This window comes from Suricata suricatta, chromosome 7, assembly GCF_006229205.1.
Source record: "Suricata suricatta isolate VVHF042 chromosome 7, meerkat_22Aug2017_6uvM2_HiC, whole genome shotgun sequence".
NCBI classification, from domain to species: Eukaryota; Metazoa; Chordata; class Mammalia; order Carnivora; family Herpestidae; genus Suricata; species Suricata suricatta.
The window spans coordinates 22,468,703-22,487,207 of record NC_043706.1 but is presented as its reverse complement, the minus strand read 5'-3'; the positions used below and the strand labels follow the sequence as shown (position 1 = coordinate 22,487,207).

The following is an 18,505-nucleotide window of genomic DNA, read 5'->3' as shown; positions in this document are numbered from 1 at the left end:
TCCTTGTTGAGTCTGTTGTGACCACATTCTGCATTCAGCCACTAAGTTTGTGACCAAGACAGCCCCTGCCCTTACTGAGATTACAGTCATGCTTTAGTCTGTTGTTTCTCTTTGAAAGGTCCCTGCCCTCCCCGCTTCTCTTGCTTGGAAACAATTGGTAGCTTTTATTGCTTGCTGACCATGGGCTAAGCAGTGTGTTTTAGCTCGCCCTCCCTCTTTCCCCCTTTCTCACATATGTACCTCTGTGTGTTTGTCTATCCGTCTCTCCCCTATTTCAGTGAAGGTGTCTGAAGTTTAGAGACTCTTAGAGCTGATACTCCTGGACTCTGGATTTGGCACCCTGGCCTTCTGACTCCAGAGCTTGAATTTTCCCTTCCTGTGCTCTGCTGCTCCCCATTTAGGCCATGATCAGATACTACACCCACTCTGTTCTCCTTTCCCGACACCTTCCCTCTTCTCCTTCGCTTTAGTTTTCCACTAACCACTTAGTTTATTCAGTAACCATTCAACAAAATTTAAGTGTCTTCTCCATACTGGGCTTAATTATAGCACTCCCCATTTTTGCAATGGTTTATCCTGCCTTTTCCCTGCCTCTGGACGTAATGACCCCTAAGTGCAGTGGGTAAGTCTTATTCCTTTATCTTCAGTACCCAATGCAGGCTTTCCCTGGGCATCCAGTAATGTTCAATGAGTGATATAAGGGAAGCAGAGCATGTTCAGTTAAAATGTGCTTTCTGTAGTCTGTAACTAAAAGTAGTGCCAGCTAAAATAATGGTGACAGTAGGAGAAATACTACACAGTACAGGCCGACCAGCTTTTCCTAGTGGCGCATCGACAGCAGCATTTGTGTCTTAAAAGTGAGTCTGCTAATTACATGTGCTTCTCAGCTACCTTATGAAAATTATAAAGACAGTGTCTTCCAAAAAATGGGTGTAATGTATGGAGCAATAATATTTGTAATAGAAGGCTGAGACCTACACCTCCATCTAGAAGAGACTGGTTACATAAATTATGGACTACTTGTGAAAGAAATACTATGTTGCAATGAAGAAGAGTAAGGTAGCTCTGTATAAAAATGAAAAACATGGGTGCTGGATGGCTCACGTTGGTTGAGGGTCCAACTTTGGCTCAGGTCATGATCTCACAATCTGTGAGTTCAAGCCTGTGTTGGGCTCTGTTCTAACAGCTCAGAGCTGGAGCCTGCTTCGGATTCTGTGTCTCTCTCTCTCTCTGCCCCTCTCCTACTCTCACTCTGTCTCTTTCTCTCTCTCAAAATAATAAATAAACATTAAAAATAATTTTAAAAATAGTAGCTATAGCATGCTTCCATGTGGATTTAGAAAGTAAAAATATGCCATGTGAGTATTCACCAAAAAACCCTGGAGGAATACATAAGCTTTTTTTTTTTTCCAGTTTTTGTTTGTTGGTTGGTTCCTTTTATCTGTTTGTTTTTGAGAGAGAGAGAACACAAGAGCGGGAGGGGAGCAGCAGGGGAGAGAAAATCTGAAGGCAGCTCCATGCTGAGCCTGGAGCCCAATGTAGGGCTCCATCCCAGGACTGTAGGATCATGACCTGAGCTGAGTTGGACATTCAACCAACTGTGCCACCCAGGCAGCCAAAATACATAAACTCTTAAGAGTGATTGCATTTGAGGAGATGAAGGGGCTAGAGGTCTAGGTTGGGAGGAGGACTTCATTTTTATTAAATGCCCTTTTATAACATTTGACTTATTTGCTATATGCATGTATTAAATTTTTGGCTGTTTTATACACGATGTGATTTTTTAGTGACTTAATTCTTTTTAATGTTTTTCTCTTTTTTTAAATTTTTCTCTTTATTTTTGAGAGAGAGAGAGAGACAGCGTGAGCAGGGGAGGGTCAGAGAGAGGGGGAGACACAGAATCTGAAGCAGGCTCCAAACTCTGAACTAGCTGTCCACTCAGAGTCCGACACAGGGCTTGAGCCCACAAACCATGAGATCATGACCTGAGTCGAAGTTGGATGCTAACCCACGGAGTCACCCAGGTGCCCTGGTGACTTAATTTTCATATGAATTCAAATTTAAAGAAGAATTATAAGCATAGTATAAAAAACACTCCAAGACCCTGTACACAGACCAATGGTGTATGTATGTATAGGTGATTCTCATTATTTGTGGTGGTCATGTTCTGTAAACTCACCTTGAACACCAAGTAGGAAACTGCAGCTCTTGGGAGATTAGAGGATTAGATTCTTACCAGCCTCTGGTCACAACACTGTCATCAATTTATCAATGCATCACCTTGTTTTATCTGCCTTTCTGCTTAAGATACCTTATTTAATATATAATTGTTTTATAAACATTGACCTTATGATGAACAGCACTGTCCTCATGCCTCAACGAAGCTTAGCTAGTATCTGTATTTTCTCCAGAAGGCACCTCACAGCCTTCTTGCATGTAGGAACCCTAGAAAGCATTTTAGCCTTGCACTTGCTAGTTTAAACAGCAAAACCACCTGCAAAAAGCACAGAAATAGCAAAAACATGGCACTAAATAGACTCCCAAAAGGACTCTTGTTTACAGTATGAGAGCTGAACCAGGACAGCAGTGTCGCTTTGTTCCACCTCAGCTGGGAGCGTGCGCATGGGGCAACGCTCTGCTCACATCCGCAAATGGCCATGAAAATGCTGTGTGTATTGATTCGGGGACAAATATGTTGTAGAGAATAAGCACGTTGGCAGATACAGAACCTGAATAATAAGGAAATATATGTATGTATCTTTCATGAGATACATAATGAGGATTGAATAGATAGTGTTTATGTGTCTACAGGTGTGTCTATGTACACAGACATATATCCACCCTCGGGTGTGAGATCACGTAACCCACACATGCCCTTTCCTCCTAAATGTATTATGTGACCTGTATTTTCTAAGAACAAGAACTTTTTTGTACATAACCACAGTATAGTTAATAAAGTCAGGACATTTCATGTTGATTCAACAGCCCATATTCAGATTTTGTCAACCTTCCCAATAGTATTTTTTATTGCTATTTTCTTCCTGGTCCAGGATCCAGTACAATTAATATTTGCATTTAGTTGTCAGATCTCTTTGGTCACCTTAAATCAGGAATAATTTCTCAGTCTTTGTTTATGTTTCTTGACCTTGACATTCTTTGAAAAGTACAAACAAGTTGTGTGGTAGAAGTGGCTTCCCTTTGAATTGTCCGAAGTTTCCTCACGATTGGATTCAGATTGTGTATTTTTCACAGGAAGACCACAACCGACATGTTCGGTCCTTCTCAGTGTGTGGCATCGGGAGGAGTGTAGTATCCATGTGACCTCATATTAGTGGTGATCTGTGATTGCTAGGTTAAGGTAATGCCCGCCTGTTTCTCTAACCAGAAAGTTACTATTTTTCTCTTTGTAAGTAGTAAGTAAGTTATTTTTGGGGTGATACTCTGAATCTCTTGTGTCTCATCAAAATTTCACCCATTCATTCATTCATTCATTCACTCACTGTTATACATATAAAAAGGACTTGTTTATTATTTTATTATCCAATAATTTTCAATCATTTACTCAGGTTTTCTTTTTTTTGGAAACCTCTCATTTTCCCAGATTTGGCACTTCAGGCTGCCTCCTATGTCCTCTTGATGTGTCCATGTGATTCTTAGACAACTTTTGTATTACCTGGGCTGATTAGAAATGTCCTATATCTTGATAGCCGGTTCTAAGAATGTACATTTACAACTTGTACATTTCACTGTATGAATATTTTACCAAAGAAAAAGTCTGACTCCAGTCAGTGGGATCTTTTTTTAACATATAACACTATGGATGAGTAATTCTGGAATTCTCTTCTTTTCTAGCTTGAACAAAGGGGTTGACAATACTGAGGATAATGAGAGGTTCCTCACTGTTGAGGAAAGGAAGAATAGGTATGAGGAAAGGAAAGGCAACAGTGAGCCTTGGTTGCTAGATTCGAATTAGATGTATTGGTATCAGTTCATGGTTTTTTAGATGGTTAATGTACATCGTGTGTGTGTGAGCACGCACACGCATGTGCACGTTTCCCCTCGCTGGCTCTGCCCACCGTGAGGGCGGAGAAGCAGTGATGCAGCAGTAGCAGTGCGCAGACCTGGTACTAAATCCCATTCTCCCCTCAAAGGACGCAGCGTTCTTTGTAGCAAAAACCTAAATCCATGGTCAGAGCAGGGAGAATATGAGATGAGCCTGGAATATGTCTTTGAACTTGATGAGATTTTATTACATGTTTTTTTTCTTCACAATCATTTCTGAAAGATCGAATTACATTCACTTTTTCCATTAAGCTGCCCCCTAAATCTGTGGGAAAGCAAAACTCTGGAATCTTTGTTAAGCATAAATCCAGAAAGCAGAGTCTACTAATTAATATCTAGCAGTAGCTTTGGAGGAAAAGATAATGTATCTTTCATGGAATCCTCTTGCAGCTGTTAATCTTAGTTGCTGTTTCCTGAAATGTGGTAACACCCATTCCATTTATAGGCATAAAGTCCATTTATAGGCTTAAGTCCTCTGGTGGCTGCCCAGCATCTTCTTCCTCAGCATGTTTAGTGCCCATGTCCAAGAGCGAGTATTCAGCCAGCGCCCCAGTATGCCTCCTCCCCAGCCGATCGATGGCAGCCCGGGCAGTGGCCCGTCCTCACGGGGCAGGGCTTCCACCAGCTGGGGAGGCACCTCTGGACGGTGGTGGGATGGTGGTGAGACGGTGCTCAAACAAAGCCCTGCCGTTACGGCACCTGGCTGTAAAGAAACCTGCATGCACAGGTGGGGAGAAGTAACCTCGTTACCTTTTCAATTTAAAAAAATTATTTAGAAGTGAGATACAAAGATAAAACAGTGCCTGGATAATTTCCAGTTCTCCTATACACACACACACACACACACACACACACAAAGATATATATACATTCATACATCTGCAAAGATTTTTCTGGGCTTGTTTTCTCACCTATAAGATGGAAATAATATCAATTTCTACCTATAGGGTAATGTTGTTGTGAGTTTAAATATATGTAAAATCCTTAGCACAATGCCTAACATAAAATGTTATGTAAATCTTAACTATTAGAGCTGTAAATGTTAGTATATTAAATAATGTATTTTTTAAATGTTTATTTATTTTAGAGAGAGAGAGAGAGAGCAAGGGAGGGGCAGAGAGAAAGAGGGAGAAAGAGGATCTGAAGTGAGCTCTGCGCTGAAAGCAGCAAGCCCAATGCGGGGCCCAAACTCACGAACCGTGAGATCATGACCTGAGCTGAAGTTGGCCATTCAACTGACTGAGCCACCTAGACGTCCCTTAAATAATGTGTTGAAATGACTTTATCCACTGCTTGTGTACAAAAACCTTCTGTTAGGGCCCTGTTAAGAGTTACTTGTATCTACTTTAAGGTAAGAGCAAATGTATAGAAATAAAACATTTTTAAATGTTTATTTATTTTTGAGAGAGAGAGAGAGAGAGAGACAGAGAGACAGAGTTCAAGCAGGGGAGGGGCAGAGAGAGAGGGAGACACGGAATCTGAAGCAGGTTCTAGGCTCCATGGTGTCGGCACAGAGTCTGACCTGGGGCTCAAATCTATGAACTATGAGATTATGACCTGAGCCGAAGTCAGATGCTTAACCAACTGATCCACCCAGATGCCCTGAAAATACCTTTTTTTAAAATTTTTAATGTTTTTTTATCATTTATTTTTGAGAGAGAGAGAGAGACAGCATGAGCTGGGGAGGGTCAGAGAAAGAGAGGGACAAGAATCCGAAGATAGGCTCGAGGCTCTGAGCTAGCTGTCAGTACAGAGCCCAACGCGGGGCTGGAACCCACGAACTGTGAGATCATGACCTGAGCAGAAGTCGGACGCTTAACCAACTGAGCCACCCAGGTACCCCAATAAATTTTTTTGAGAGTTCCTTTTACCAGAATCACTTTACCCCCCACAAAAAAGGAAAAAATAATGGGATTTTAATGCCTTTTCTCTGGGTTCAGCAGAAAGCCCAAGTTGTTTTCCCCCTAAGCCATTGCTTTTGTTTTGCACATTTAGACAGTCATTACATCCTGTGTGGAGGTGGGGTGTGCACCTGCTAGCCTGGGAACAGCACCATGTGTCTTGTTGAGTCACTGATGATTTCTCTGTGGTTATTTCTTTTCTGCAAACAGATAAGTAATCACCATGACAGCATTGTCACTCACTGATGATAAAAGTAAGACTTACATATACCTGCAAATCTACTTAGAAATAAAATAGCATTTTTAAAAAATATTGCTCTCCGATTTGAGATCAGGTACTCATTTTTTCTCTGTGTCTTTGGTTTTTGTTTGTTTGTTTGTTTTCAGCCCTTGGTTTCATCTTCCTTTTCTCTGCCAGAACATAGGGTCCTTTGGAAGAAAGGGTGGAATTTCAGTTCAAGACACTTTCGTTTCCTGGGTTGTGTTATCCCCATTTTTCATTTGACAAAACTGAGGCTGCAAGGTGTTTCTACTCTGTTGTGGTCCAGGAGGACAACCACACAGAAATTAAGTGGTCTGGTACTAATAGCTCCACCCATTGAAAGCCTAGATACCCAAATGTCCAGGAGCATTGTCCACAGTGCCGCTCTGCACCACATGCATAAACCTTCTAAACCTCAATTGCTTCTGTGAAATGGGCATAATATCTGCCCACCACCACCACCACCTTACATGACAGGAGTAACTGAAACTTTGCATGTGAAATCCGTTTGTGTGCAGGACAGGGCTATAAAGACGTAAACTATCAGTATGCTTCTGGAGACCATTCTGTGTGATGTGCACATCAAGAAAGCTATTTTCCAGGAATGGTCTTCACCCTCAGGGTTCCAGGTAGCCCTCTTCACTTCCAGATAGAGCACTAATTTCTATCTCTGTGAAAATTCATCGGTATATTCAGTATCTGCCAATATGTGCACTTAATGAAGAACCTAAGTTGGCGAAACCACATTTGTTTAGTATAAAGGATAAACAGAACCATTGGGAAAGTTGTCTTTCGCTGTGCATAGAATTATTTAGTCAAGTCTTTGGAATCAGCAGCATGGCAAAGTTTACAGGAAGCCAAAACCGAACATGAGTTTTGTTTTAAAGCTTTGCAGCCTAAAAGTGTGCAGAATAACAGGGTAAGAGCCGTATTCACCACTGGATTTGCAACATCAATTATTCACCAGCGATTTATTGAGAGCCTGGTGTATGCCCAGCACTGGGAACGGCTCCTGCCTCAGAAAGCGCCCAGTGTAGCTGAAGAGAGAAAACCAGGGCACTAGAAGCCATTTCAGAAACATGCGAGTGCTCTCGTGACTAAGAATGCAAAAGGAAGTTAAGTAAAAAACTAGGAGTGAATAGGGTGGACCGTAGCAGAAAAGTGGATCTCAAAAACCTTTTGTATGGTTCTATTTTGCTTTTAATTAGAAAAACAAGTCAGTCTCTGTCCAGGCTGCCAGCGCTACGGCCGAGGCAGCGGGCAGTTTTGTGGCTGAACGGTGTCCCCCCGGGCGCCCTCTCTCTATATGGCGCGCACGCAGTCCCCCAGCCAGGTGCGCGCGAGGGGCTGGCCGTGCTTGTTTGCTCTGAGCTCTGGAACCTTCCTGCAGCTGACAGCTGCTTTGTGAAAATTGCCACTACAGTTAATGCGGAATAGGGACAGAGAGGAAGGAGGACGTGGTTAGAAGTCCCGCTAGGGCTCATGGGCGCGGGGGGCGGTTTGTCTGCAGTTGCTGGGTGCTTACTTCCGGTTGCACTTTACCTGATGCCAGTAAGATTCTTCCTGTCCAGACTGACCCCAGGAAGGCCACTAACATTGTTACTGTGAATAGTGAATGGCCTTTAGTTAAGTATTAATGTACCCGCAGTGACTATGCTAAGTACTTTTCATACATTTTATATAATCTTTACGAAAGCACCTCAAAGTACTAAGAGTGTCTCCATTTTATCGATGAGGAAACTGACATTTGCAGAATGTTGAAATCTGTCCTAAGTAACACAACTCTCAAATCAAACCCTATAAAATTGCTTTTAGGGGAGTCATGACACTCCATGATTAGCAGACTCACATGATTCAGTGTGATCTTTGGTGTCAGGGCTCCGCTGCCGGGTAGCTGCGTATGTGTGTGTACAAGGATGGAGAACTCCAGAGCTAGGCTTTTAATCAGATTTCAGTCATTTGGGGGGAAAATGACCTTTACCAAAGTTACAGTAAGAGGCCTTTTGCACTGTCCCTCAGCAAAATTGGTCCTTTCTGTGAGAAGGGTGAGTCACAGAATAATGAAGTTTATGATGTCATTGCTGACGTAAGAGTGTTCAGCATTGCAGATTCTGTGATGTAGTATATCGGCTTGGCTTGAATTTTTTCAAAGCAGAGTATCCAGTGAAGCTCACATACAGATTAAAAGACAGCCTATCCAAGGCCTGATGGGGTTTAGGAAATAAATTGCTGCAGTGTCTGGTGTTTTCCAGCCCTCACTCATTCATCATTAGCTCAGTGACACTCTTTACACAAACATCTTACCAATGAACGAATGTTCTTCATACCCGGTACAGAATTCCCATGCTTAAAAAAAGTTGTTGTAAAAGTGAAATGGTTCAGCATGCCAAATTTATCACTGTTCTTCCTTAACAGTGAAAATACATAAAAAGCATGGAGTTAAAATAAAGAATATTTCTAGTGGCATTTCCAGTGAGGTCTCAGACCTCAGGAAATTCAGTTAGGGCTGCCATTGATGTTAAACACTTGCTGTGGAGACAGCCACATGAGAAGGACTTGGCAGGACATGCAGAAGAATAATAGATGTTTAAGTATGTCCCCTTGGTGCCTCAGTTTCTCCACTTGTAAAATGGAGGAAGATAGTTCTACTTTGAAGGGATTTCATTTGAATGGCAACTTAAACTCTTCCAGTGAAAAGTGGTTAAATTATTAATTTATCATTCAGTAACAGAAGCCAGCCGGCTCACTGTCTCCTGCATTTGCAATTAGAGTTAGTTATTTGTCTAACAGATCCTTATATCCTACTTCCAGGTGCTGCTGTAGGCCCCCTATGTTCACATCTTTTACACAGATACTGTTAACATCCCCATTTTACAGATGGCACATCTGAGACCCAGAAAGGTCATGTAACAGGGCCACAGCCGCACACTCTGACAGTAGGTGGTGGAGCCGGATTTGAAGGCAGGCCTCTGGTTCATGCACCTCATGAGAACACGCGGTAGCCCTGCAGTGTGGTCTGGCCCTGGCCCAGGCAAGTAGCCATTTTCACCAGGGAAGCCTGTGGGTTCTCTTTTGTGTCTGTAAATGTGGGGCATTTTGAGGAAATTACTGCCACTGCCTGAGGCTAACATGGCTTCTCTCATCCAATTTGTGGTGGAATTCAAAGGCAGAAAGATGGAGTTTTCCAGGAAGCATGTCCAGTTCTGTTTTGGAACAGCTGTCAGGTATAGACCCCCTCCTGGATGGTCTCCCTCCCCCACCTACCTTGAGAGCTCCGGAGAGGGTGCTGGGGCCACCCTGAAATTCTGCCTGTCCAGGTGAGAAGTTAGAGGCACGGTCAGGCCCTCCTCTCTGGCTGTTTACGGCTCCCCTTATCAGAGTCTGCTTCCCCTCTTCCTCATATGTTTCTAAACCCATTCATCCAAGCTCTAGGACAGAAATAGCAGAATTCACCAGACTCTCAAAAAAAAAAAAAAATGGGGCAGTTTTTGCAATATCATCATCTCCCCTCTCCTCCACCAGCCAAACAAGCAAGCAAACAAGCAGCCATCCGTTTTCCAGCCATATCTTTAAGGGTTTATTACTCTCTCCATAGGAATTTCAGATATTTTAAAAGAGCCTTTAAAGACCTTTTCGTAATAAACTTCTTCCTCCCTGGTGTGTGTGTGTGTGTGTGTGTGTGTGTGTGTGTGTGTAGTATTGTAAGTGTGTCCTTTGGAGAGAGACTGTCTTAGGTTCTGTCAGCGGCACATTTCCTTGATGGTTATTTTATCAGCATGTTTCTTTCAAACCATCCATAGATATGTATCTGCCCCCAAATAGCAATTAATGAAGAGGTCTTTGAAATAAATTTCTAAAAACAAAAGCTACTTTATTCATCATCTGCAGGGAGAACAGCCAGTGCAGCTCATCTGTAAAATGCATAATTAGAAACCAGAGGAGTGTGTTTGTGCATGTGCCTGAGCGTGGGTAGATATCGATGGTGTTAATAAAATCCTGGTTTCCAGCTCCTTCTCCTCTGATCGGAATAAGAATTAGGTTACATGGAAACTAAGTGACAAGAGGCAGCAGAGAAAAGAAAAATGCATTATTATTATTATTGTAATACCCTTCTCCCCATATTCTTTTTCATGGCAAAACATTGGTGCTAGGGATCTTTAGATTTGTTGGGAAAATAAATATTTACTTTTTTGTAGAATAAAAATAACCTTCCACATTTCTTTCTAACAGGCTATTGGTCTTTAGGCTTGGCTCCTTGATATATTAAAGTCTACTAGTCATAATATGACTAAGCCACATTATTTAGAAGCCTTGTTATAATATATTCTCTTTAAACCACCATGGTTGAAGAATGGAGTTAATCAAAATGTGTGGCTAACTGGGAACTGTATGACTTAACTAGATGACTAATGTCAAAATGACTGATAAATAAGAAAACAAAATGCGTTCGGCATAAAACCATAATTAATGTTTAATGAGTACATTGACATCTGGCAATACTTTGTAATGTCCGTCCGTGTAAGAATGGGTTAACAGGCACTTACTTGATAGCTATTTGACTGTTGTCAATTCGTTTAAGCTCTTTGGGCTTCATTTGCTTCATTTTCTTCATCTTTAAAATGGGATGCAATGATTTCTATTTCACAAAGGTAGAACTGAAGTAAAACAGTGTCAAAATATACTGTATGTGTAAGATTATTTTTTTATAACCTTCTTGTTATAGATGTGTTAGAATGGGTTTTAATAGACGTGCAGATTAATAGAATCAAAACAAGATGTATTTCAAGGGAGGAGATTTCAGATTGGTGAAGAAAAGGTGAATTTATAAGCTAAAGACTTCTATAAATGGAATATTGTTTTCAAAAATGTTAGCTTTGCAAAACATTTGCCTGGTTCAGAAAATCTGTACTGCTCAACCCATTTTTTTCAGGTTTTGTTCATGTGGCTCTAGAACATATCCAGTCCACTACAGCATAGTCCATGCCGTGTTTCTTGCAAAAGAAGGGGTCACGTAAACTTGGAGACAGGGCTTCCCTTACTTGAAGGCTCACAAAGCCTGTTAGTGTTACCGTTTCCCAAACTTATTGACTATGGAGCCCTTTTAAGGAACACATCTATTAGCATTCTTCTAATGCCCAGAATCCTTCAAGTTCATGAGCTTTGGAGTCAGACAGCCCATGTTCAGACCTCAGTTATGTGACCTTGAGCTAATTACTTAAGCCTCAGTATACTCATTTTTTAAAAGGGTCAATAATATTTATCTCATAGGGTTGTTAAATGAGAACATGTTTTTAATCCATCCTGTTAGACGAGGTACTGTGTGTGAATAGACGTAAAACTGTGCTTTGGGAGATGGTTGGGTGGAGGGGGCTAGAAGCACTTGTAGGCTAGTGTTCGTCCTCTCTGGTCTCTTATTCTCCTGTTAAGACAACTGCCAGGTCACTTCATGGTTAAGTGCTCCCCTTCCTGTGAAGCGTGGCCCTGAATTCTTCCCAGAGCAGTCTTCTCACCTCCTGTTCTTAATATCCGAACTGCAGGTCAGCAACTCACATGTTTATGGGGGCTCCGTGAGGACATAGGCAAGGTAAGGGGCCCTGTGTAAAAAAAGTGCTTGTGGGCAATAGGGCAATGCCAACCTCTTCTCAAGGGGCTCACTGCTGCAGTCAGATGGAGGGTCAAGCCTGGCATTGCCACGTCTTCTCATTTTTGAGAGAGAAGTCAGAAATCCAGATGATGCAAAATTTCCTGATTTTTTTAACGTAGACAAAATATTCAGATTAAAAATACAAAACAACAAGGGCACCTGGGTGGCTCAGTTGGTTAAGCGTCTGACTTCAACTCAGGTCATGATCTCATGGTTTGTGGGTGCTGACAGCTCAGAGCCTGGAGCCTGCTTTGCATTCTTTGTCTCTGTCTCTCTTTGCTCCTCACTCTCCCATGCTCTGTCTCTCAAAAACAAATAAGCATTAAAAAAAAAATACAAAACAACATATATTTGGTCCTGGAGTTGCCAGTTGTGTAACCTCTGCATCAAAAGCAAACTTGCAGGCACTGCCTCCAGAAAGGAGGGAGAAACCCCTGACATCTGTCATTTTCCTTGCTAAGAAAAAAGAAGATGTTTTGTTTTGTTTTGTTTAAACTAATGGGTCCCCTTGATTCTGCCTACTGATTCTCTCATCATTGTAGGACCTGCTTTCCTCTGAGTTCTCCCTCCCCAGTAATCACCATTGATTCATGATTGCCCACTGGATGCCCAGCTCGGGAGACTCAGCTGCCTGCACGGTGAGCCCTGCAGCAGCCCAGGCAGGCCCTCAGGTTAGAGCCAGAGCTTGTCCTAAGGTCATGCCAGCCTCTTGCTCTCTGCCCTTCTCCATATTCACACCTTCAGCATGGCTGGTCAGCTCCTGACCATTCTCTAGGAGTTCAGACTCTCCTCAGACTGCACCTTGCTTGATAATTTCTCTTGACAGTTTGAGGTTAGTCTTCAAAGTGTTACTCCTTTACACGTACCTGAAAAACTGGCTCTCGATGTCGTATCTCTATGTGATTGTTGTGTTTCTCCACCTGCAGAGGTGCCGTATCATATTCACCTTTATAATCTCACAGTGCCTGATACATAGGAAGAGCATGGTAATGAGCCAAAGAACTGGACCTAGCATTTCCGGTTCCCATCTCAGCTCTGCTGCTGGCTAACTCGAGTTCTGTAGTTTTGTAGAGAGCAGAGTTAGATACTGGTTATGTAACTATCGTCTTGGGAAGACTCCTTAGCCTCTCTGTGCCTCAGTCCTCTCTTCTATAACAAGGAGTTGGTGTGAGGACTCACGGAAAGCGCTAGGGCAGTATCTGGCAACAGTCAGAGCTCCATAAATATTGCCTCTTATTAATAGTGGGATTACTGTTCATCTGGTAGGAGTGCAATACGTGCTGATCAGAGGAACGAACTCAGAAGACTAGTTTGGCTTTGGCAGGAGTCTTCTCTAGAACAATGCAAGAATCGGCTTTTATTTTGAAAACAGTGAAAATCCTGTAGCTTTGCTCAGCAGTGTCACGTTTTTCCGAGCCTGCTCAGTTTGTAGGCTGAATGCGGTCACCTCTGCAGATGGGCTGGAATGCAGCAGTCTACTGCAGTGACTCCTGAGTGTCAGAGGAAGCTCTTCAGAACTTGCCATCTCTGGGAACACGAGTGGTATCCTGTTAATATTCCAGACCCCAAGGCTGGATGCACATAATCAGCAAATAGTTCTCTGTAAATAGATGTGAATATATATCCTTTCAGTAAATCACTTCCAAGTAGGTATTTTATTTCTCTTCATTTTATGGAGAAATATGTATCAAATAGCCTTTTGTACATAGATACAGAACACATTTTAAAAACTGAATGTCTCATACATATAAATGAGCTGATGTATCTTAAGGGTTAGAAGCACAAACTTTGATGCCAAACAGATAAGATTCAAGTCTGACTCCACTCTGAATAGTGTGTGACTTTGAGCAGGTCACCTAACTTCTGTTAAGTTAAAGTTTATCTGTCTGTAAACTGGGAAGCCAATAGTACTTACCTCCTAAGATTGTTATTGAAGCTTAAATGTCAAAATGTATGCAAGGTCCTCAGCTCAGTACCTAGCAAGTGCTGACACATGGTTAGTGCTCAGTAAGAGTTGGATAAAGCATATATTTACGGTTGACAGAGCTATTGATTTGGGTCTCAGTGTGCACGGATGGAATAGTGAAGAGTGGCTCATGTACGACCAGCGTCCTTCTACAGAGAGAGAGAAGCAGTGAACATGCCCAAGGCAGTGGTTCCCAGTACTCTGCACTGGAGCGCTCTGGGGAGCTCTTGGAAGACCCAGGCCAGGCCCGCCCCCCCAGAAGTGTAGATTCTGTTGGTTAGAGGCTCAGGTGCCTGGGCCAGTGCATGTGCTCCACAGGAAATGAGATCATGGCCAGTGTCCACCCGGGCATTCCTCGCCATGGACTGCACCTCAGTGTCACCTGGCACAGAGATGTGCATCGGTTGATAAGAACAGGCTGGAAGTGCCAGTCTTTGTTTGGCTCCGTCCCCGCCTCTGAGATGATATTTCCAGCATATAATCTGCTGATAGGAATGCAGGTTGAAGAGAATACTAACACACCACTCACATTCCTCTTTTCCTGCTAAACCCCACATATGTAGCACCTGTTGCATCAGATTACAACAGTCTGCAGTATAGCTTTGTAAATTCTACCAACCAGGTCAGCGCTTTCATTTTTCTAGGGGGGGGGTGGATTTTGCTTCACTTTTGCACATAGCCTAGAATGTCTGTTATGAACATTTCTGGGCTTTCTCTTTAACTAAATTTTAAGCTCTTTGAAGAGTGTCTATGTCTTATTCATTTTAAATTTCTTAACCACTGCCTTGCATATTGTAGGCATAGAATGAAATTCCTAGGGAATTGGATTAGCCATGCGAAATTAGTAACCAGTCATCAAGATCAGCTTCAAAAATGTACTCTGGGCTCATTAAATTATCCAAATCAGCCACATATTAAAAGAAATATAGATCTAAGAGAACAAGTACAAATGGAACATTATAATTTCACAGTAGAGCCAGACTTCTGCTTATTGAAACTTTGGGAATGGATGAGAAAACACTGGTGTTAATGCCATTGAAACTTGGATAAAAAAAACTTCACCGTCTTATCTATTTAAACCAAACTGTACACTAATATCCTGGGATTTGGGGAAAGTACCATACTTCGATGAAATTTAGATTATCTAAAAGTCACAGAAAGATCTAAGGCCAAACAGCAATAGTGTTGAAGGATTTTTTTTTTTTTTACCTCAATACCTAGGGTTTCTTGTCTCGCCCTTTCAAAGAATGAAGAACTGGACACAAAATGAGCAGGAGGCAGAATTTATTAGTATAAGACCAGAAAGTCAGAATATAGGAAAGCTGTCTTTCCAGAGAGGGCACATTTGAAAGTGAAGGCCCAAGGACTGCAGGCAAAGGCCCTAGTTTTGTAAGGTTCTGGCCGCCCTCCCCCCCCCCACGTCCCCCCCGTCCGTCTGGCTCCTTCTCAGGTCCCACACCCTTATTGGCTTGATAGCTCTACGTGCTGGACTGTTCCTTCCTGACTGGCTCTTTTCCACTGTGTGCAGGGCGGTCTGTGGCCGTACTGTTCCTGTGGGTCATACCTTTTATGGTCCACTTACTTTTAGTCAGGTCTTTTGTCAAATTCCTAGGGGGAACCTGAGGGGAGTAGGGGTTATCTGTTACATTCTTAAGAGGAAATTTTCGCCTGAGGATTTGCTGTGGTCACACACTCTCAGTGTTGCTCCAAAATATGTGTTTTTCCCCACCCAGGGACCTCAGGTCCTAATCTTTCCCTCTCTGCCTACTGAATCCTATCTTTTCCTATCATAATAGGAAGGAGTTAAGCCCAGGGACTGAGTGACCCTATTTTAAGCAGTCAGTTTCTTGGCACTAGAGAATAGTTGACCATGACAAGAAATCATACATTATGTCTACAAGTCGCCTCAACACCTCTCAGCAACTACTCTGTTAGAAACTGAGGGGAAGACCACAAAAGCACGAGACGTGCCTTCTGCTCTCGGGAGGCCTCCACTCTTCCTCCTGACAGGCCGACTACTTGCCCACTAACCTAGTCCACGTGGGTGTCCTGATTGAGTTTCAGGTTCAACATACCAAATGTAGTTCATCTATTCCTCAGCCTTTACTCAAGAGAACCTCAGATACTTATCTCCTGGATGTTGCTGGTAAAATATCTTTGCTGAAGACATTTTTCTTGTGCCCTGAAGACCCCCTGCTCTCTCCCATGTGTGCCCCTTTCCCGTCCTCCGGCTCAGATAGCCCCTCCCTTCAGGAATATCCCAGCTGACCGTGACGGCTTGTTGGATTTCCATGTGTTGGTACCTCGTTCCTGGGATTTGAGTTAAATGTTTATAGTAACCCATATTGACCACGCCTATCAGCTTGCAAATTTCCTGGGAAAAAGAATACGTTCCTCATCTTAAGGTCTGTTGTGTGCCTTTCATGTTTCATGTTTCTTGCACATAATATTCACAAAATAATGTTGAATGAGTGAATGAAGGAAAAAAGACTGACAAAAGGTAGGTTGATCAATGCCCAAGTGTTGGCAGACAGTGCATTTTGTAAGCATTTGTGTTCTTGGGTCCCTTTTCTAGCCTCTCTGTAATGTGCCATTTTGTTTTGATTGGCTTGAGTCTTTAAGAGATCCAACCTCTATTCTCACTTGTAATGTTTTTTTAAATGGTTGAAAACAGTAGTGAGATCTAACAGTGGAAAATTCACCAACTCGACATCCCTAAAATAGACTCAGCCTCCACACAGACTCTTTCTTTGTTTGTTGGATTTATCTAGTGTCTCTGCTTTAGGACCAAGAGGGCATTTGTCAGTCACCTGAACGGATCCCATATTTTCAGCCACCCACAATCAATAGCCAAAAAGAATGTCCCTGATATTGACATACCCTGCCCTCACTTCTGTTCATTCCCAGTCAGTACTCCCTGCCTTGTGGTGGAAGGAGCTCAGGAAGGAGACAAGGCAGGTACTGGGCAGACGGCTCGAGACTCGGTCCACGATACGGGCCCCGGGCTGCGCCCCTGCACTGCTTACGGCCCAGCCTCTTCATGAAGTGGTCACAGGCTCTTCCCTATTCTGCCTCAGCCCCCAGATCCTCCATCCAGCCCTTTCCCTCCTCCCATCTCTGTTTTCTGCCTTATCTCCTTGTCACAGTCAGAGAAAGGGTGAACCCACCAAAGCCTTCCTGAGCACTGACATGGTTCTGGTTCATTAGCGGCACGCAGAACAAGTGAGGAGGGGCCGACGGCACGGACAGAATCCCCCCTGACAGAGAGCCAGTAACAAGCGTATCAGCTCAAGGGAAGCACAAGATTTAACAGCTCACTCTTCTTGCCTTTCTCTTCGAAGTCTTACCACCATAGCACCTCCATGCAGGAGCTGTCCTCTTGCCTTCCCTGGCCTCTGCCAAACACCCTCCCCACACTCTTGTGCCCGGAGACATAGTTATCACCGTCCTTCAGGGACAACGTGACCCTGAAATGAGGAGCCAGTATTCTTCCCTTCCCCCCCCACCTTTTTTCAGCCTTTCTCTCCAAAATATAAGCAGATAAAGAAATTCAGAACCTTGAAAAACTGCCAGGAGGAAATTACCTCCTATCTGGGGTGTCAAATTCAGGTTCTTCACATTTTCTGTAGGAACAAAGACTGTCTCCCTGTTACCTGTCAAGTGAGGGTAACAGGAAAGCACTGTAACTGCTTTGAATGAAACACAATTACTGATGGCCCCTCAGGTACTTGTCTGCCGCACAAGCTTTGGCCAAAATCCTGGCTGATGACCCTGGAAAGGAGTCATCGCTCCAAGCCAAACGCACAGGGCATGTCCCTCCAGCCTAGCTCCATCTGCCCTCTGGGAGTTTGTTCCATGTCCTCTCCTCGCTCCTGCCGGCCCCACCCCACCCCTACCTTGCTCGGTTCACCTCTGACACCACTGAGTTGTATTTGACGCAGGAATGAGAAGAAACGGATAGGGTCACAGGTCTGGTGTCTTTTATCTTTGCAGGGAGGGAGGTGTGGTACTTGGAGAGGGTTCCTTTGTTGATTCTTAGAAAAGGGGGAGATACAGGTGGTGCTTTTTGACGTGTCCCTAAATGAGCAGAGGGTCGGTGCTCCAGGAAGCAGCTTTCTTGTTCTGTGAGCAGCTTTCAGTGCTTTCTTTGGTTTTCATTTCTTTTTTTTTTATTCTTTTTTTTTAATGTTTTATTTATTTTTGATACAGAGAGAGACAGAGCATGAGAGGGGGAGGTGCAGAGAGAGAAGGAGACACAGAACCGGAAGCAGGCTCCAGGCTCTGAGCTAGCTGTCAGCACAGAGCCTGACGCGGGGCTCGAACCCACGAACGTGAGATCTGACCTGAGCCCAAGTTGGAGGCTTAACCGACGAGCCACCCAGGCGCCCCTGTTTTCATTTCTTTGTTTAGACTTAGATTGCAAATATGTTATTCTGGATCTTATTTCTAAGTTTATTCAAATCTGGCATGATATCGGGGACCACAGGCTTCTTGGTAAATCTCTTTCTCCCTTCCTTGGCATTATCAGTCAGGGTTTAGGCAGTTGACAGAAACCACACTAGTTTATTTTTTTTTTCCATAATATTTTATTGTCAAATTGTTTTCCATACAACACCCAGTGCTCTTCCCCTTAAGTGCCCTCCACCATCACCACCACCTCTCTTCCCCCC

The 18,505-nt window shown here is 43.2% G+C and overlaps 1 protein-coding gene and 1 long non-coding RNA gene across 8 annotated transcripts in view; one reads left to right on the top strand and one right to left on the bottom strand.

Moving 5' to 3' along the window:
- The window catches only part of FARS2 (phenylalanyl-tRNA synthetase 2, mitochondrial), a 511,516-nt gene that overhangs the window by 319,134 nt on the left and 173,877 nt on the right, over positions 1-18,505 (top strand). The gene's annotated exons all lie outside the window — the stretch shown is intronic.
- Positions 4,225-8,246, bottom strand: LOC115296096. 2 transcript variants are annotated; one of them, XR_003910725.1, is made up of 3 exons: positions 8,075-8,246; positions 6,095-6,163; positions 4,225-4,777 (listed from the first exon to the last, which is right to left on the bottom strand). It is a non-coding gene; the product is annotated as an uncharacterized LOC115296096 (long non-coding RNA). The 2 variants fall into 2 exon arrangements; XR_003910724.1 differs by lacking the exon at positions 4,225-4,777 and having other exon boundaries at positions 5,910-6,163.